Below are 21,222 nucleotides of genomic sequence, written 5' to 3' on the forward strand. Positions count from 1 at the left end.
GAGTAATATTCTCTCAGTTTAGTGATACTCTCTCAGTTGAGTTATACTCTCTCAGTTTAGTAATACTCTCTCAGTTGAGTAATACTCTCTCAGTTGAGTAATACTCTCTCAGTTTTGTAATACTCTCACAGTTGAGTAATAATCTCTCAGTTTAGTAACACTCTCTCAGTTTTGTAATACTCTCTCAGTTGGGTAATACTCTCTCAGTTTTGTAATACTCTCTCAGTTGAGTAATATTCTCTCAGTTTAGAAATACTCTCTCAGTTTAGTAATATTCTCTCAGTTTAGTAATATTCTCTCATTTTAGTAATACTCTCTCGGGTTAGTAATATTCTCTCAGTTTAGTAAAATACTCTCAGTTTAGTAATACTCTCTCAGTTTAGTAATATTCTCTCAGTTTAGTAATACTCTCTCAGTTTAGTAATATTCTCTCAGTTTAGTAATATTCTCTCAGTTTAGTAATATTCTCTCAGCTCTCTCAGTTTAGTAACCCTCTCTCAGTTTAGTAACACTCTCTCAGTTTAGTAACACTCTCTCAGTTTAGTAATATTCTCTCAGTTTAGTAATATTCTCTCAGTTTAGTAATACTCTCTCGGGTTAGTAATATTCTCTCAGTTTAGTAAAATTCTCTCAGTTTAGTAATATTCTCTCAGCTCTCTCAGTTTAGTAATACTCTCTCAGTTTAGTAATATTCTCTCAGTTTAGTAATACTCTCTCAGTTTAGTAATATTCTCTCAGTTTAGTAATATTCTCTCAGTTTAGTAATATTCTCTCAGCTCTCTCAGTTTAGTAATATTCTCTCAGTTTAGTAATATTCTCTCAGTTTAGTAATATTCTCTCAGTTTAATAATACTCTCTCGGGTTAGTAATACTCTCTCAGTTGAGTAATATTCTCTCAGTTTAGTGATACTCTCTCAGTTGAGTTATACTCTCTCAGTTTAGTAATACTCTCTCAGTTGAGTAATACTCTCTCAGTTGAGTAATACTCTCTCAGTTTTGTAATACTCTCACAGTTGAGTAATAATCTCTCAGTTTAGTAACACTCTCTCAGTTTTGTAATACTCTCTCAGTTGGGTAATACTCTCTCAGTTTTATAATACTCTCTCAGTTGAGTAATATTCTCTCAGTTTAGAAATACTCTCTCAGTTTAGTAATATTCTCTCAGTTTAGTAATATTCTCTCATTTTAGTAATACTCTCTCGGGTTAGTAATATTCTCTCAGTTTAGTAAAATACTCTCAGTTTAGTAATACTCTCTCAGTTTAGTAATATTCTCTCAGTTTAGTAATACTCTCTCAGTTTAGTAATATTCTCTCAGTTTAGTAATATTCTCTCAGTTTAGTAATATTCTCTCAGCTCTCTCAGTTTAGTAACCCTCTCTCAGTTTAGTAACACTCTCTCAGTTTAGTAACACTCTCTCAGTTTAGTAATATTCTCTCAGTTTAGTAATATTCTCTCAGTTTAGTAATACTCTCTCAGTTTAGTAATACTCTCTCAGTTTAGTAATATTCTCTCAGTTTAGTAATATTCTCTCAGCTCTCTCAGTTTATTAATACTCTCTCAGTTTAGTAATATTCTCTCAGTTTAGTAATACTCTCTCAGTTTAGTAATATTCTCTCAGTTTAGTAATATTCTCTCAGTTTAGTAATATTCTCTCAGTTTAGTAATACTCTCTCAGTTTAGTAATACTCTCTCAGTTTAGTAATATTCTCTCAGTTAGTAATACTCTCTCAGTTCAATCATATTCTCTCATACTCTCTCAGTTTAGTAATACTCTCTCAGTTTTGTAATACTCTCACAGTTGAGTAATAATCTCTCAGTTTAGTAACACTCTCTCAGTTTTGTAATACTCTCTCAGTTGGGTAATACTCTCTCAGTTTTATAATACTCTCTCAGTTGAGTAATATTCTCTCAGTTTAGAAATACTCTCTCAGTTTAGTAATATTCTCTCAGCTCTCTCAGTTTAGTAATATTTTCTCAGTTTAGTAATATTCTCTCAGTTTAGTAATATTCTCTCAGTTTAGTAATACTCTCTCAGTTTAGTAATACTCTCTCAGTTTAGTAATATTCTCTCAGTTTAGTGATACTCTCTCAGTTGAGTTATACTCTGTCAGTTTAGTAATACTCTCTCAGTTGAGTAATACTCTCTCAGTTGAGTAATATTCTCTCAGTTTAGTGATACTCTCTCAGTTGAGTTATACTCTCTCAGTTTAGTAATACTCTCTCAGTTGAGTAATACTCTCTCAGTTGAGTAATACTCTCTCAGTTTTGTAATACTCTCACAGTTGAGTAATAATCTCTCAGTTTAGTAACACTCTCTCAGTTTTGTAATACTCTCTCAGTTGGGTAATACTCTCTCAGTTTTATAATACTCTCTCAGTTGAGTAATATTCTCTCAGTTTAGAAATACTCTCTCAGTTTAGTAATATTCTCTCAGTTTAGTAATATTCTCTCATTTTAGTAATACTCTCTCGGTTTAGTAATATTCTCTCAGTTTAGTAATATACTCTCAGTTTAGTAATACTCTCTCAGTTTAGTAATATTCTCTCAGTTTAGTAATACTCTCTCAGTTTAGTAATATTCTCTCAGTTTAGTAATATTCTCTCAGTTTAGTAATATTCTCTCAGCTCTCTCAGTTTAGTAACCCTCTCTCAGTTTAGTAACACTCTCTCAGTTTAGTAACACTCTCTCAGTTTAGTAATATTCTCTCAGTTTAGTAATATTCTCTCAGTTTAGTAATACTCTCTCGGGTTAGTAATATTCTCTCAGTTTAGTAAAATTCTCTCAGTTTAGTAATATTCTCTCAGCTCTCTCAGTTTAGTAATACTCTCTCAGTTTAGTAATATTCTCTCAGTTTAGTAATACTCTCTCAGTTTAGTAATATTCTCTCAGTTTAGTAATATTCTCTCAGTTTAGTAATATTCTCTCAGTCTCTCAGTTTAGTAATAATCTCTCAGTTTAGTAATATTCTCTCAGTTTAGTAATATTCTCTCAGTTTAGTAATACTCTCTCAGTTTAGTAATACTCTCTCAGTTGAGTAATATTCTCTCAGTTTAGTGATACTCTCTCAGTTGAGTTATACTCTCTCAGTTTAGTAATACTCTCTCAGTTGAGTAATACTCTCTCAGTTGAGTAATACTCTCTCAGTTTTGTAATACTCTCACAGTTGAGTAATAATCTCTCAGTTTAGTAACACTCTCTCAGTTTTGTAATACTCTCTCAGTTGGGTAATACTCTCTCAGTTTTATAATACTCTCTCAGTTGAGTAATATTCTCTCAGTTTAGTAATACTCTCTCAGTTTAGTAATATTCTCTCAGCTCTCTCAGTTTAGTAATACTCTCTCAGTTTAGTAATATTCTCTCAGTTTAGTAATATTCTCTCAGTTTAGTAAAATACTCTCAGTTTAGTAATACTCTCTCAGTTTAGTAATATTCTCTCAGTTTAGTAATACTCTCTCAGTTTAGTAATATTCTCTCAGTTTAGTAATATTCTCTCAGTTTAGTAATATTCTCTCAGCTCTCTCAGTTTAGTAACCCTCTCTCAGTTTAGTAACACTCTCTCAGTTTAGTAACACTCTCTCAGTTTAGTAATATTCTCTCAGTTTAGTAATATTCTCTCAGTTTAGTAATACTCTCTCGGGTTAGTAATATTCTCTCAGTTTAGTAAAATTCTCTCAGTTTAGTAATATTCTCTCAGCTCTCTCAGTTTATTAATACTCTCTCAGTTTAGTAATATTCTCTCAGTTTAGTAATACTCTCTCAGTTTAGTAATATTCTCTCAGTTTAGTAATATTCTCTCAGTTTAGTAATATTCTCTCAGTTTAATAATACTCTCTCGGGTTAGTAATACTCTCTCAGTTTAGTAATATTCTCTCAGTTTAGTGATACTCTCTCAGTTGAGTTATACTCTCTCAGTTTAGTAATACTCTCTCAGTTTTGTAATACTCTCACAGTTGAGTAATAATCTCTCAGTTTAGTAACACTCTCTCAGTTTAGTAATACTCTCTCAGTTGGGTAATACTCTCTCAGTTTAGTAATACTCTCTCAGTTGAGTAATATTCTCTCAGTTTAGAAATACTCTCTCAGTTTAGTAATACTCTCTCAGTTTAGTAATATTTTCTCAGTTTAGTAATATTCTCTCAGTTTAGTAATATTCTCTCAGCTCTCTCAGGTTAGTAATACTCTCTCAGTTTAGTAATATTCTCTCAGTTTAGTGATACTCTCTCAGTTGAGTTATACTCTGTCAGTTTAGTAATACTCTCTCAGTTGAGTAATACTCTCTCAGTTGAGTAATACTCTCTCAGTTTTGTAATACTCTCACAGTTGAGTAATAATCTCTCAGTTTAGTAACACTCTCTCAGTTTTGTAATACTCTCTCAGTTGGGTAATACTCTCTCAGTTTTATAATACTCTCTCAGTTGAGTAATATTCTCTCAGTTTAGAAATACTCTCTCAGTTTAGTAATATTCTCTCAGTTTAGTAATATTCTCTCATTTTAGTAATACTGTCTCGGGTTAGTAATATTCTCTCAGTTTAGTAAAATTCTCTCAGTTTAGTAATACTCTCTCAGTTTAGTAATATTCTCTCAGTTTAGTAATACTCTCTCAGTTTAGTAATATTCTCTCAGTTTAGTAATATTCTCTCAGTTTAGTAATATTCTCTCAGCTCTCTCAGTTTAGTAACTCTCTCTCAGTTTAGTAACACTCTCTCAGTTTAGTAACACTCTCTCAGTTTAGTAATATTCTCTCAGTTTAGTAATAGTCTCTCAGTTGAGTAATATTCTCTCAGTTTAGTAATACTCTCTCGGGTTAGTAATACTCTCTCGGGTTAGTAATATTCTCTCAGTTTAGTAAAATTCTCTCAGTTTAGTAATATTCTCTCAGCTCTCTCAGTTTAGTAATACTCTCTCAGTTTAGTAATATTCTCTCAGTTTAGTAATACTCTCTCAGTTTAGTAATACTCTCTCAGTTTAGTAATATTCTCTCAGTTTAGTAATATTCTCTCAGTTTAGTAATACTCTCTCGGGTTAGTAATACTCTCTCAGTTGAGTAATATTCTCTCAGTTTAGTAATATTCTCTCAGTTGAGTAATATTCTCTCAGTTTAGTAATACTCTCTCGGGTTAGTAATACTCTCTCGGGTTAGTAATATTCTCTCAGTTTAGTAAAATTCTCTCAGTTTAGTAATATTCTCTCAGCTCTCTCAGTTTAGTAATACTCTCTCAGTTTAGTAATATTCTCTCAGTTTAGTAATATTCTCTCAGTTTAGTAATATTCTCTCAGTTTAGTAATATTCTCTCAGTTTAATAATACTCTCTCGGGTTAGTAATACTCTCTCAGTTGAGTAATATTCTCTCAGTTTAGTGATACTCTCTCAGTTGAGTTATACTCTCTCAGTTTAGTAATACTCTCTCAGTTGAGTAATACTCTCTCATTTGAGTAATACTCTCTCAGTTTTGTAATACTCTCACAGTTGAGTAATAATCTCTCAGTTTAGTAACACTCTCTCAGTTTTGTAATACTCTCTCAGTTGGGTAATACTCTCTCAGTTTTATAATACTCTCTCAGTTGAGTAATATTCTCTCAGTTTAGAAATACTCTCTCAGTTTAGTAATATTCTCTCAGTTTAGTAATATTCTCTCATTTTAGTAATACTCTCTCGGGTTAGTAATATTCTCTCAGTTTAGTAAAATTCTCTCAGTTTAGTAATACTCTCTCAGTTTAGTAATATTCTCTCAGTTTAGTAATACTCTCTCAGTTTAGTAATATTCTCTCAGTTTAGTAATATTCTCTCAGTTTAGTAATATTCTCTCAGCTCTCTCAGTTTAGTAACCCTCTCTCAGTTTAGTAACACTCTCTCAGTTTAGTAACACTCTCTCAGTTTAGTAATATTCTCTCAGTTTAGTAATATTCTCTCAGCTCTCTCAGTTTAGTAATATTCTCTCAGTTTAGTAATATTCTCTCAGCTCTCTCAGTTTAGTAATATTCTCTCAGTTTAGTAATATTCTCTCAGTTTAGTAATATTCTCTCAGTTTAGTAATACTCTCTCGGGTTAGTAATACTCTCTCAGTTTAGTAAAACTCTCTCAGTTTAGTAATACTCTCTCAGTCTTGTAATACTCTCTCAGCTCTCTCAGTTTAGTAATACTCTCTCAGTTTAGTAACACTCTCTCAGTTTAGTAATACTCTCTCAGTCTAGTAACACTCTCTCAGTTTAGTAACACTCTCTCAGTTTAGTAATACTCTCTCAGTTGAGTAATACTCTCTCAGTTTAGTAATACTCTCTCAGTTTAGTAATACTCTCTCAGTTGAGTAATACTCTCTGAGTCTAGTAACACTCTCTCAGTTTAGTAATACTCTCTCAGTTTAGTAATATTCTCTCAGTTTAGTAATATTCTCACAGCTCTCTCAGTTTAGTAACCCTCTCAGTTTAGTAATATTCTCTCAGTTTAGTAACACTCTCTCAGTTTAGTAATACTCTCTCAGTTTAGTAATACTCTCTCAGTTTAGTAATAGTCTCTCAGTTTAGTAATACTCTCTCAGTTTAGTAATATTCTCTCAGTTTAGTAACACTCTCTCAGTTTAGTAATACTCTCTCAGTTTAGTAATACTCTCTCAGTTTAGTAATAGTCTCTCAGTTTAGTAATACTCTCTCAGTTTAGTAATATTCTCTCAGTTTAGTAATATTCTCTCAGTTTAGTAATACTCTCTCGGGTTAGTAATACTCTCTCAGTTGAGTAATATTCTCTCAGTTTAGTAACACTCTCTCAGTTTAGTAATACTCTCTCAGATTAGTAATACTCTCTCAGTTTAGTAATATTCTCTCAGTTTAGTAATATTCTCTCAGCTCTATCAGTTTAGTAATACTCTCTCAGTTTAGTAATATTCTCTCAGTTTAGTAATATTCTCTCAGCTCTCTCAGTTTAGTAATATTCTCTCAGTTTAGTAATATTCTCTCAGTTTAGTAATATTCTCTCAGTTTAGTAATACTGTCTCGGGTTAGTAAAACTCTCTCAGTTTAGTAAAACTCTCTCAGTTTAGTAATACTCTCTCAGTCTTGTAATACTCTCTCAGCTCTCTCAGTTTAGTAATACTCTCTCAGTTTAGTAACACTCTCTCAGTTTAGTAATGCTCTCTCAGTCTAGTAACACTCTCTCAGTTTAGTAACACTCTCTCAGTTTAGTGATACTCTCTCAGTTGAGTAATACTCTCTCAGTTTAGTAACACTCTCTCAGTTTAGTAATATTCTCTCAGTTTAGTAATATTCTCTCAGTTTAGTAATACTCTCTCGGGTTAGTAATACTCTCTCAGTTGAGTAATATTCTCTCAGTTTAGTAATATTCTCTCAGTTGAGTAATATTCTCTCAGTTTAGTAATACTCTCTCGGGTTAGTAATACTCTCTCAGTTGAGTAATATTCTCTCAGTTTAGTAACACTCTCTCAGTTTAGTAATACTCTCTCAGATTGGTAATACTCTCTCAGTTTAGTAATATTCTCTCAGTTTAGTGATACTCTCTCAGTTGAGTTATACTCTCTCAGTCTAGTAACACTCTCTCAGTTTAGTAACACTCTCTCAGTTTAGTAACATTCTCTCAGTTTAGTAATACTCTCTCAGTTTAGTAATATTCTCTCAGTTTAGTAATATTCTCTCAGCTCTCTCAGTTTAGTAATATTCTCTCAGTTTAGTAATATTCTCTCAGTTTAGTAATATTCTCTCAGTTTAGTAATACTCTCTCAGTTTAGTAATACTCTCTCACTTTAGTAATACTCTCTCAGTTTAGTAATACTCTCTCAGTCTTGTAATACTCTCTCAGCTCTAGTTTAGTAATACTCTCTCAGTTTAGTAATATTCTCTCAGTTTAGTAACACTCTCTCAGTTTAGTAATACTCTCTCAGTTTAGTAATACTCTCTCAGTTTAGTAATAGTCTCTCAGTTTAGTAATACTCTCTCAGTTTAGTAATATTCTCTCAGTTTAGTAATATTCTCTCAGTTTAGTAATACTCTCTCGGGTTAGTAATACTCTCTCAGTTGAGTAATATTCTCTCAGTTTAGTAACACTCTCTCAGTTTAGTAATACTCTCTCAGATTAGTAATACTCTCTCAGTTTAGTAATATTCTCTCAGTTTAGTAATATTCTCTCAGCTCTATCAGTTTAGTAATACTCTCTCAGTTTAGTAATATTCTCTCAGTTTAGTAATACTCTCTCAGTTTAGTAATATTCTCTCAGTTTAGTAATATTCTCTCAGTTTAGTAATATTCTCTCAGTTTAGTAATACTGTCTCGGGTTAGTAAAACTCTCTCAGTTTAGTAAAACTCTCTCAGTTTAGTAATACTCTCTCAGTCTTGTAATACTCTCTCAGCTCTCTCAGTTTAGTAATACTCTCTCAGTTTAGTAACACTCTCTCAGTTTAGTAATGCTCTCTCAGTCTAGTAACACTCTCTCAGTTTAGTAACACTCTCTCAGTTTAGTAATACTCTCTCAGTTGAGTAATACTCTCTCAGTTTAGTAATACTCTCTCAGTTTAGTAATACTCTCTCAGTTGAGTAATACTCTCTGAGTCTAGTAACACTCTCTCAGTTTAGTAATACTCTCTCAGTTTAGTAATATTCTCTCAGTTTAGTAATATTCTCACAGCTCTCTCAGTTTAGTAACCCTCTCTCAGTTTAGTAATACTCTCTCAGTTTAGTAATACTCTCTCAGTTTAGTAACACTCTCTCAGTTTAGTAATACTCTCTCAGTTTAGTAATAGTCTCTCAGTTTAGTAATACTCTCTCAGTTTAGTAATATTCTCTCAGTTTAGTAACACTCTCTCAGTTTAGTAATACTCTCTCAGTTTAGTAATACTCTCTCAGTTTAGTAATAGTCTCTCAGTTTAGTAATACTCTCTCAGTTTAGTAATATTCTCTCAGTTTAGTAATATTCTCTCAGTTTAGTAATACTCTCTCGGGTTAGTAATACTCTCTCAGTTGAGTAATATTCTCTCAGTTTAGTAACACTCTCTCAGTTTAGTAATACTCTCTCAGATTAGTAATACTCTCTCAGTTTAGTAATATTCTCTCAGTTTAGTAATATTCTCTCAGCTCTATCAGTTTAGTAATACTCTCTCAGTTTAGTAATATTCTCTCAGTTTAGTAATATTCTCTCAGCTCTCTCAGTTTAGTAATATTCTCTCAGTTTAGTAATATTCTCTCAGTTTAGTAATATTCTCTCAGTTTAGTAATACTGTCTCGGGTTAGTAAAACTCTCTCAGTTTAGTAAAACTCTCTCAGTTTAGTAATACTCTCTCAGTCTTGTAATACTCTCTCAGCTCTCTCAGTTTAGTAATACTCTCTCAGTTTAGTAACACTCTCTCAGTTTAGTAATGCTCTCTCAGTCTAGTAACACTCTCTCAGTTTAGTAACACTCTCTCAGTTTAGTGATACTCTCTCAGTTGAGTAATACTCTCTCAGTTTAGTAACACTCTCTCAGTTTAGTAATATTCTCTCAGTTTAGTAATATTCTCTCAGTTTAGTAATACTCTCTCGGGTTAGTAATACTCTCTCAGTTGAGTAATATTCTCTCAGTTTAGTAATATTCTCTCAGTTGAGTAATATTCTCTCAGTTTAGTAATACTCTCTCGGGTTAGTAATACTCTCTCAGTTGAGTAATATTCTCTCAGTTTAGTAACACTCTCTCAGTTTAGTAATACTCTCTCAGATTGGTAATACTCTCTCAGTTTAGTAATATTCTCTCAGTTTAGTGATACTCTCTCAGTTGAGTTATACTCTCTCAGTCTAGTAACACTCTCTCAGTTTAGTAACACTCTCTCAGTTTAGTAATATTCTCTCAGTTTAGTAATACTCTCTCAGTTTAGTAATATTCTCTCAGTTTAGTAATATTCTCTCAGCTCTCTCAGTTTAGTAATATTCTCTCAGTTTAGTAATATTCTCTCAGTTTAGTAATATTCTCTCAGTTTAGTAATACTCTCTCGGGTTAGTAATACTCTCTCACTTTAGTAAAACTCTCTCAGTTTAGTAATACTCTCTCAGTCTTGTAATACTCTCTCAGCTCTCTCAGTTTAGTAATACTCTCTCAGTTTAGTAACACTCTCTCAGTTTAGTAATACTCTCTCAGTCTAGTAACACTCTCTCAGTTTAGTAACACTCTCTCAGTTTAGTAATACTCTCTCAGTTGAGTAATACTCTCTCAGTTTAGTAATACTCTCTCAGTTTCGGTAATACTCTCTCAGTTGAGTAATACTCTCTGAGTCTAGTAACACTCTCTCAGTTTAGTAATACTCTCTCAGTTTAGTAATATTCTCTCAGTTTAGTAATATTCTCTCATCTCTCTCAGTTTAGTAACACTCTCTCAGTTTAGTAATATTCTCTCAGTTTAGTAACACTCTCTCAGTTTAGTAATACTCTCTCAGTTTAGTAATACTCTCTCAGTTTAGTAATAGTCTCTCAGTTTAGTAATACTCTCTCAGTTTAGTAATATTCTCTCAGTTTAGTAATATTCTCTCAGTTTAGTAATACTCTCTCGGGTTAGTAATACTCTCTCAGTTTAGTAATATTCTCTCAGTTTAGTAATATTCTCTCAGTTTAGTAATACTCTCTCGGGTTAGTAATACTCTCTCAGTTGAGTAATATTCTCTCAGTTTAGTAACACTCTCTCAGTTTAGTAATACTCTCTCAGATTAGTAATACTCTCTCAGATTGGTAATACTCTCTCAGTTTAGTAATATTCTCTCAGTTTAGTGATACTCTCTCAGTTGAGTTATACTCTCTCAGTCTAGTAACACTCTCTCAGTTTAGTAACACTCTCTCAGTTTAGTAATATTCTCTCAGTTTAGTAATACTCTCTCAGTTTAGTAATATTCTCTCAGTTTAGTAATATTCTCTCAGCTCTCTCAGTTTAGTAATATTCTCTCAGTTTAGTAATATTCTCTCAGTTTAGTAATATTCTCTCAGTTTAGTAATACTCTCTCGGGTTAGTAATACTCTCTCACTTTAGTAAAACTCTCTCAGTTTAGTAATACTCTCTCAGTCTTGTAATACTCTCTCAGCTCTCTCAGTTTAGTAATACTCTCTCAGTTTAGTAACACTCTCTCAGTTTAGTAATACTCTCTCAGTCTAGTAACACTCTCTCAGTTTAGTAACACTCTCTCAGTTTAGTAATACTCTCTCAGTTGAGTAATACTCTCTCAGTTTAGTAATACTCTCTCAGTTTCGGTAATACTCTCTCAGTTGAGTAATACTCTCTGAGTCTAGTAACACTCTCTCAGTTTAGTAATACTCTCTCAGTTTAGTAATATTCTCTCAGTTTAGTAATATTCTCTCATCTCTCTCAGTTTAGTAACACTCTCTCAGTTTAGTAATATTCTCTCAGTTTAGTAATATTCTCTCAGTTTAGTAATACTCTCTCAGTTTAGTAATACTCTCTCAGTTTAGTAATAGTCTCTCAGTTTAGTAATACTCTCTCAGTTTAGTAATATTCTCTCAGTTTAGTAACACTCTCTCAGTTTAGTAATACTCTCTCAGTTTAGTAATACTCTCTCAGTTTAGTAATACTCTCTCAGTTTAGTAATATTCTCTCAGTTTAGTAATACTCTCTCGGGTTAGTAATACTCTCTCAGTTGAGTAATATTCTCTCAGTTTAGTAACACTCTCTCAGTTTAGTAATACTCTCTCAGATTAGTAATACTCTCTCAGTTTAGTAATATTCTCTCAGTTTAGTAATATTCTCTCAGCTCTATCAGTTTAGTAATACTCTCTCAGTTTAGTAATATTCTCTCAGTTTAGTAATATTCTCTCAGCTCTCTCAGTTTAGTAATATTCTCTCAGTTTAGTAATATTCTCTCAGTTTAGTAATATTCTCTCAGTTTAGTAATACTCTCTCGGGTTAGTAAAACTCTCTCAGTTTAGTAATACTCTCTCAGTCTTGTAATACTCGCTCAGCTCTCTCAGTTTAGTAATACTCTCTCAGTTTAGTAACACTCTCTCAGTTTAGTAATGCTCTCTCAGTCTAGTAACACTCTCTCAGTTTAGTAACACTCTCTCAGTTTAGTGATACTCTCTCAGTTGAGTAATACTCTCTCAGTTTAGTAACACTCTCTCAGTTTAGTAATATTCTCTCAGTTTAGTAATAGTCTCTCAGTTTAGTAATACTCTCTCAGTTTAGTAATATTCTCTCAGTTTAGTAATATTCTCTCAGTTTAGTAATACTCTCTCGGGTTAGTAATACTCTCTCAGTTGAGTAATATTCTCTCAGTTTAGTAATATTCTCTCAGTTGAGTAATATTCTCTCAGTTTAGTAATACTCTCTCGGGTTAGTAATACTCTCTCAGTTGAGTAATATTCTCTCAGTTTAGTAACACTCTCTCAGTTTAGTAATACTCTCTCAGATTGGTAATACTCTCTCAGTTTAGTAATATTCTCTCAGTTTAGTGATACTCTCTCAGTTGACTTATACTCTCTCAGTCTAGTAACACTCTCTCCGTTTAGTAACACTCTCTCAGTTTAGTAATACTCTCTCAGTTTAGTAATACTCTCTCAGTTTAGTAATATTCTCTCAGTTTAGTAATATTCTCTCAGCTCTCTCAGTTTAGTAATATTCTCTCAGTTTAGTAATATTCTCTCAGTTTAGTAATATTCTCTCAGTTTAGTAATACTCTCTCGGGTTAGTAATACTCTCTCACTTTAGTAAAACTCTCTCAGTTTAGTAATACTCTCTCAGTCTTGTAATACTCTCTCAGCTCTCTCAGTTTAGTAATACTCTCTCAGTTTAGTAACACTCTCTCAGTTTAGTAATACTCTCTCAGTCTAGTAACACTCTCTCAGTTTAGTAACACTCTCTCAGTTTAGTAATACTCTCTCAGTTGAGTAATACTCTCTCAGTTTAGTAATACTCTCTCAGTTTCGGTAATACTCTCTCAGTTGAGTAATACTCTCTGAGTCTAGTAACACTCTCTCAGTTTAGTAATACTCTCTCAGTTTAGTAATATTCTCTCAGTTTAGTAATAGTCTCTCAGTTTAGTAATACTCTCTCAGTTTAGTAATATTCTCTCAGTTTAGTAATATTCTCTCAGTTTAGTAATACTCTCTCGGGTTAGTAATACTCTCTCAGTTGAGTAATATTCTCTCAGTTTAGTAATATTCTCTCAGTTGAGTAATATTCTCTCAGTTTAGTAATACTCTCTCGGGTTAGTAATACTCTCTCAGTTGAGTAATATTCTCTCAGTTTAGTAACACTCTCTCAGTTTAGTAATACTCTCTCAGATTGGTAATACTCTCTCAGTTTAGTAATATTCTCTCAGTTTAGTGATACTCTCTCAGTTGACTTATACTCTCTCAGTCTAGTAACACTCTCTCCGTTTAGTAACACTCTCTCAGTTTAGTAATATTCTCTCAGTTTAGTAATACTCTCTCAGTTTAGTAATATTCTCTCAGTTTAGTAATATTCTCTCAGCTCTCTCAGTTTAGTAATATTCTCTCAGTTTAGTAATATTCTCTCAGTTTAGTAATATTCTCTCAGTTTAGTAATACTCTCTCGGGTTAGTAATACTCTCTCACTTTAGTAAAACTCTCTCAGTTTAGTAATACTCTCTCAGTCTTGTAATACTCTCTCAGCTCTCTCAGTTTAGTAATACTCTCTCAGTTTAGTAACACTCTCTCAGTTTAGTAATACTCTCTCAGTCTAGTAACACTCTCTCAGTTTAGTAACACTCTCTCAGTTTAGTAATACTCTCTCAGTTGAGTAATACTCTCTCAGTTTAGTAATACTCTCTCAGTTTCGGTAATACTCTCTCAGTTGAGTAATACTCTCTGAGTCTAGTAACACTCTCTCAGTTTAGTAATACTCTCTCAGTTTAGTAATATTCTCTCAGTTTAGTAATATTCTCTCAGTCTTAGTAATACTCTCTCAGTTTAGTAATACTCTCTCAGTTTAGTAATACTCTCTCAGTTTAGTAATAGTCTCTCAGTTTAGTAATACTCTCTCAGTTTAGTAATATTCTCTCAGTTTAGTAATACTCTCTCAGTTTAGTAATACTCTCTCAGTTTAGTAATACTCTCTCAGTTTAGTAATAGTCTCTCAGTTTAGTAATACTCTCTCAGTTTAGTAATATTCTCTCAGTTTAGTAATACTCTCTCGGGTTAGTAATACTCTCTCAGTTGAGTAATATTCTCTCAGTTTAGTAACACTCTCTCAGTTTAGTAATACTCTCTCAGATTAGTAATACTCTCTCAGTTTAGTAATATTCTCTCAGTTTAGTAATATTCTCTCAGCTCTATCATTTTAGTAATACTCTCTCAGTTTAGTAATATTCTCTCAGTTTAGTAATATTCTCTCAGCTCTCTCAGTTTAGTAATATTCTCTCAGTTTAGTAATATTCTCTCAGTTTAGTAATATTCTCTCAGTTTAGTAATACTCTCTCGGGTTAGTAAAACTCTCTCAGTTTAGTAAAACTCTCTCAGTTTAGTAATACTCTCTCAGTCTTGTAATACTCTCTCAGCTCTCTCAGTTTAGTAATACTCTCTCAGTTTAGTAACACTCTCTCAGTTTAGTAATGCTCTCTCAGTCTAGTAACACTCTCTCAGTTTAGTAACACTCTCTCAGTTTAGTGATACTCTCTCAGTTGAGTAATACTCTCTCAGTTTAGTAACACTCTCTCAGTTTAGTAATATTCTCTCAGTTTAGTAATAGTCTCTCAGTTTAGTAATACTCTCTCAGTTTAGTAATATTCTCTCAGTTTAGTAATATTCTCTCAGTTTAGTAATACTCTCTCGGGTTAGTAAAACTCTCTCAGTTTAGTAAAACTCTCTCAGTTTAGTAATACTCTCTCAGTCTTGTAATACTCTCTCAGCTCTCTCAGTTTAGTAATACTCTCTCAGTTTAGTAACACTCTCTCAGTTTAGTAATGCTCTCTCAGTCTAGTAACACTCTCTCAGTTTAGTAACACTCTCTCAGTTTAGTGATACTCTCTCAGTTGAGTAATACTCTCTCAGTTTAGTAATACTCTCTCAGTTTAGTAATATTCTCTCAGTTTAGTAATAGTCTCTCAGTTTAGTAATACTCTCTCAGTTTAGTAATATTCTCTCAGTTTAGTAATATTCTCTCAGTTTAGTAATACTCTCTCGGGTTAGTAATACTCTCTCAGTTGAGTAATATTCTCTCAGTTTAGTAATATTCTCTCAGTTGAGTAATATTCTCTCAGTTTAGTAATACTCTCTCGGGTTAGTAATACTCTCTCAGTTGAGTAATATTCTCTCAGTTTAGTAACACTCTCTCAGTTTAGTAATACTCTCTCAGATTGGTAATACTCTCTCAGTTTAGTAATATTCTCTCAGTTTAGTGATACTCTCTCAGTTGACTTATACTCTCTCAGTCTAGTAACACTCTCTCCGTTTAGTAACACTCTCTCAGTTTAGTAATATTCTCTCAGTTTAGTAATACTCTCTCAGTTTAGTAATATTCTCTCAGTTTAGTAATATTCTCTCAGCTCTCTCAGTTTAGTAATATTCTCTCAGTTTAGTAATATTCTCTCAGTTTAGTAATATTCTCTCAGTTTAGTAATACTCTCTCGGGTTAGTAATACTCTCTCACTTTAGTAAAACTCTCTCAGTTTAGTAATACTCTCTCAGTCTTGTAATACTCTCTCAGCTCTCTCAGTTTAGTAATACTCTCTCAGTTTAGTAACACTCTCTCAGTTTAGTAATACTCTCTCAGTCTAGTAACACTCTCTCAGTTTAGTAACACTCTCTCAGTTTAGTAATACTCTCTCAGTTGAGTAATACTCTCTCAGTTTAGTAATACTCTCTCAGTTTCGGTAATACTCTCTCAGTTGAGTAATACTCTCTGAGTCTAGTAACACTCTCTCAGTTTAGTAATACTCTCTCAGTTTAGTAATATTCTCTCAGTTTAGTAATATTCTCTCAGCTCTCTCAGTTTAGTAACACTCTCTCAGTTTAGTAATATTCTCTCAGTTTAGTAACACTCTCTCAGTTTAGTAATACTCTCTCAGTTTAGTAATACTCTCTCAGTTTAGTAATACTCTCTCAGTTTAGTAATATTCTCTCAGTTTAGTAACACTCTCTCAGTTTAGTAATACTCTCTCAGTTTAGTAATACTCTCTCAGTTTAGTAATAGTCTCTCAGTTTAGTAATACTCTCTCAGTTTAGTAATATTCTCTCAGTTTAGTAATATTCTCTCAGTTTAGTAATACTCTCTCGGGTTAGTAATACTCTCTCAGTTGAGTAATATTCTCTCAGTTTAGTAATATTCTCTCAGTTTAGTAATATTCTCTCAGCTCTATCAGTTTAGTAATACTCTCTCAGTTTAGTAATATTCTCTCAGTTTAGTAATATTCTCTCAGCTCTCTCAGTTTAGTAATATTCTCTCAGTTTAGTAATATTCTCTCAGTTTAGTAATATTCTCTCAGTTTAGTAATACTCTCTCGGGTTAGTAAAACTCTCTCAGTTTAGTAAAACTCTCTCAGTTTAGTAATACTCTCTCAGTCTTGTAATACTCTCTCAGCTCTCTCAGTTTAGTAATACTCTCTCAGTTTAGTAACACTCTCTCAGTTTAGTAATGCTCTCTCAGTCTAGTAACACTCTCTCAGTTTAGTAACACTCTCTCAGTTTAGTGATACTCTCTCAGTTGAGTAATACTCTCTCAGTTTAGTAATACTCTCTCAGTTTAGTAATACTCTCTCAGTTGAGTAATACTCTCTGAGTCTAGTAACACTCTCTCAGTTTAGTAATACTCTCTCAGTTTAGTAATATTCTCTCAGTTTAGTAATATTCTCTCAGCTCTCTCAGTTTAGTAATATTCTCTCAGTTTAGTAATAATCTCTCCGTTGAGTAATATTATCTCAGTTTAGTAACACTCTCTCAGTTTAGTAATACTCTCTCAGTTTAGTAATACTCTCTCAGTTTAGTAATACTCTCTCAGTTGAGTCATATTCTCTCATTTTAGTAACACTCTCTCAGTTTAGTAATACTCTCTCAGTTTAGTAATACTCTCTCAGTTTAGTAATAGTCTCTCAGTTTAGTAATAGTCTCTCAGTTTAGTAATATTCTCTCAGTTTAGTAATATTCTCTCAGTTTAGTAATACTCTCTCGGGTTAGTAATACTCTCTCAGTTGAGTAATATTCTCTCAGTTTAGTAATATTCTCTCAGTTTAGTAATACTCTCTCAGTTGAGTAATACTCTCTCAGTTTAGTAATACTCTCTCAGTTTAGTAATATTCTCTCAGTTTAGTAATACTCTCTCAGTTTAGTAATATTCTCTCAGTTTAGTAATATTCTCTCAGTTTAGTAATATTCTCTCAGTTTAGTAATACTCTCTCGGGTTAGTAAAACTCTCTCAGTTTAGTAAAACTCTCTCAGTTTAGTAATACTCTCTCAGTCTTGTAATACTCTCTCAGCTCTCTCAGTTTAGTAATACTCTCTCAGATTAGTAACACTCTCTCAGTTTAGTAATGCTCTCTCAGTCTAGTAACACTCTCTCAGTTTAGTAACACTCTCTAAGTTTAGTGATACTCTCTCAGTTGAGTAATACTCTCTCAGTTTAGTAATACTCTCTCAGTTTAGTAATACTCTCTCAGTTGAGTAATACTCTCTGAGTCTAGTAACACTCTCTCAGTTTAGTAATACTCTCTCAGTTTAGTAATATTCTCTCAGTTTAGTAATATTCTCTCAGCTCTCTCAGTTTAGTAATATTCTCTCAGTTTAGTAATAATCTCTCCGTTGAGTAATATTATCTCAGTTTAGTAACACTCTCTCAGTTTAGTAATACTCTCTCAGTTTAGTAATACTCTCTCAGTTTAGTAATACTCTCTCAGTTGAGTCATATTCTCTCAGTTTAGTAACACTCTCTCAGTTTAGTAATACTCTCTCAGTTTAGTAATACTCTCTCAGTTTAGTAATAGTCTCTCAGTTTAGTAATAGTCTCTCAGTTTAGTAATATTCTCTCAGTTTAGTAATATTCTCTCAGTTTAGTAATACTCTCTCGGGTTAGTAATACTCTCTCAGTTGAGTAATATTCTCTCAGTTTAGTAATATTCTCTCAGTTTAGTAATACTCTCTCAGTTGAGTAATACTCTCTCAGTTTAGTAATACTCTCTCAGTTTAGTAATATTCTCTCAGTTTAGTAATATTCTCTCAGTTTAGTAATACTCTCTCAGTTTAGTAATATTCTCTCAGTTTAGTAATATTCTCTCAGTTTAGTAATACTCTCTCAGTTGAGTAATACTCTCTCAGTTTAGTAATACTCTCTCAGTTTAGTAATATTTTCTCAGTTTAGTAATATTCTCTCAGTTTAGTAATACTCTCTCAGTTTAGTAATATTCTCTCAGTTTAGTAATATTCTCTCAGTTTAGTAATATTCTCTCAGTTTAGTAATACTCTCTCGGGTTAGTAATATTCTCTCAGTTTAGTAAAATTCTCTCAGTTTAGTAATATTCTCTCAGCTCTCTCAGTTTAGTAATACTCTCTCAGTTTAGTAATATTCTCTCAGTTTAGAAATACTCTCTCAGTTTAGTAATATTCTCTCAGTTTAGTAATATTCTCTCATTTTAGTAGTACTCTCTCGGGTTAGTAATATTCTCTCAGTTTAGTAAAATTCTCTCAGTTTAGTAATACTCTCTCAGTTTAGTAATATTCTCTCAGTTTAGTAATACTCTCTCAGTTTAGTAATATTCTCTCAGTTTAGTAATATTCTCTCAGTTTAGTAATACTCTCTCGGGTTAGTAATACTCTCTCAGTTTAGTAATATTCTCTCAGTTTAGTAATATTCTCTCAGTTGAGTAATACTCTCTCAGTTTAGTAATACTCTCTCGGGTTAGTAATACTCTCTCGGGTTAGTAATATTCTCTCAGTTTAGTAAAATTCTCTCAGTTTAGTAATATTCTCTCAGCTCTCTCAGTTTAGTAATATTCTCTCAGTTTAGTAATATTCTCTCAGTTTAGTTATACTCTCTCAGTTTAGTAATATTCTCTCAGTTTAGTAATACTCTCTCAGTTTAGTAATATTCTCTCAGCTCTCTCAGTTTAGTAATATTCTCTCAGTTTAGTAATATTCTCTCAGTTTAGTAATATTCTCTCAGTTTAATAATACTCTCTCGGGTTAGTAATACTCTCTCAGTTGAGTAATATTCTCTCAGTTTAGTGATACTCTCTCAGTTGAGTTATACTCTCTCAGTTTAGTAATACTCTCTCAGTTGAGTAATACTCTCTCAGTTGAGTAATACTCTCTCAGTTTTGTAATACTCTCACAGTTGAGTAATAATCTCTCAGTTTAGTAATACTCTCTCAGTTTAGTAATATTCTCTCAGTTTAGTAATATTCTCTCAGTTTAGTAATACTCTCTCGGGTTAGTAATACTCTCTCAGTTGAGTAATATTCTCTCAGTTTAGTAATATTCTCTCAGTTTAGTAATATTCTCTCAGTTTAGTAATACTCTCTCGGGTTAGTAATACTCTCTCAGTTGAGTAATATTCTCTCAGTTTAGTAACACTCTCTCAGTTTAGTAATACTCTCTCAGATTGGTAATACTCTCTCAGTTTAGTAATATTCTCTGAGTTTAGTGATACTCTCTCAGTTGAGTTATACTCTCTCAGTCTAGTAACACTCTCTCAGTTTAGTAACACTCTCTCAGTTTAGTAATATTCTCTCAGTTTAGTAATACTCTCTCAGTTTAGTAATATTCTCTCAGTTTAGTAATATTCTCTCAGTTTAGTAATATTCTCTCAGTTTAGTAATACTCTCTCGGGTTAGTAATACTCTCTCACTTTAGTAAAACTCTCTCAGTTTAGTAATACTCTCTCAGTCTTGTAATACTCTCAGCTCTCTCAGTTTAGTAATACTCTCTCAGTTTAGTAACACTCTCTCAGTTTAGTAATACTCTCTCAGTCTAGTAACACTCTCTCAGTTTAGTAACACTCTCTCAGTTTAGTAATACTCTCTCAGTTGAGTAATACTCTCTCAGTTTAGTAATACTCTCTCAGTTTAGTAATACTCTCTCAGTTGAGTAATACTCTCTGAGTCTAGTAACACTCTCTCAGTTTAGTAATACTCTCTCAGTTTAGTAATATTCTCTCAGTTTAGTAATATTCTCTCAGCTCTCTCAGTTTAGTAACACTCTCTCAGTTTAGTAATATTCTCTCAGTTTAGTAACACTCTCTCAGTTTAGTAATACTCTCTCAGTTTAGTAATACTCTCTCAGTTTAGTAATAGTCTCTCAGTTTAGTAATACTCTCTCAGTTTAGTAATATTCTCTCAGTTTAGTAACACTCTCTCAGTTTAGTAATACTCTCTCAGTTTAGTAATACTCTCTCAGTTTAGTAATAGTCTCTCAGTTTAGTAATACTCTCTCAGTTTAGTAATATTCTCTCAGTTTAGTAATATTCTCTCAGTTTAGTAATACTCTCTCGGGTTAGTAATACTCTCTCAGTTGAGTAATATTCTCTCAGTTTAGTAATATTCTCTCAGTTTAGTAATATTCTCTCAGCTCTATCAGTTTAGTAATACTCTCTCAGTTTAGTAATATTCTCTCAGTTTAGTAATATTCTCTCAGCTCTCTCAGTTTAGTAATATTCTCTCAGTTTAGTAATATTCTCTCAGTTTAGTAATAGTTTAGTAATACTCTCTCGGGTTAGTAAAACTCTCTCAGTTTAGTAAAACTCTCTCAGTTTAGTAATACTCTCTCAGTCTTGTAATACTCTCTCAGCTCTCTCAGTTTAGTAATACTCTCTCAGTTTAGTAATATTCTCTCAGTTTAGTAATATTCTCTCAGTTTAGTAATACTCTCTCAGTTGAGTAATACTCTCTCAGTTTAGTAATACTCTCTCAGTTTAGTAATATTCTCTCAGTTTAGTAATATTCTCTCAGTTTAGTAATACTCTCTCAGTTTAGTAATATTCTCTCAGTTTAGTAATATTCTCTCAGTTTAGTAATACTCTCTCGGGTTAGTAAAACTCTCTCAGTTTAGTAAAACTCTCTCAGTTTAGTAATACTCTCTCAGTCTTGTAATACTCTCTCAGCTCTCTCAGTTTAGTAATACTCTCTCAGTTTAGTAACACTCTCTCAGTTTAGTAATGCTCTCTCAGTTTAGTAATACTCTCTCAGTTTAGTAACACTCTCTAAGTTTAGTGATACTCTCTCAGTTGAGTAATACTCTCTCAGTTTAGTAATACTCTCTCAGTTTAGTAATACTCTCTCAGTTGAGTAATACTCTCTGAGTCTAGTA

This window comes from Salvelinus alpinus, chromosome 26 (assembly GCF_045679555.1).
Source record: "Salvelinus alpinus chromosome 26, SLU_Salpinus.1, whole genome shotgun sequence".
Taxonomy (NCBI): domain Eukaryota; kingdom Metazoa; phylum Chordata; class Actinopteri; order Salmoniformes; family Salmonidae; genus Salvelinus; species Salvelinus alpinus.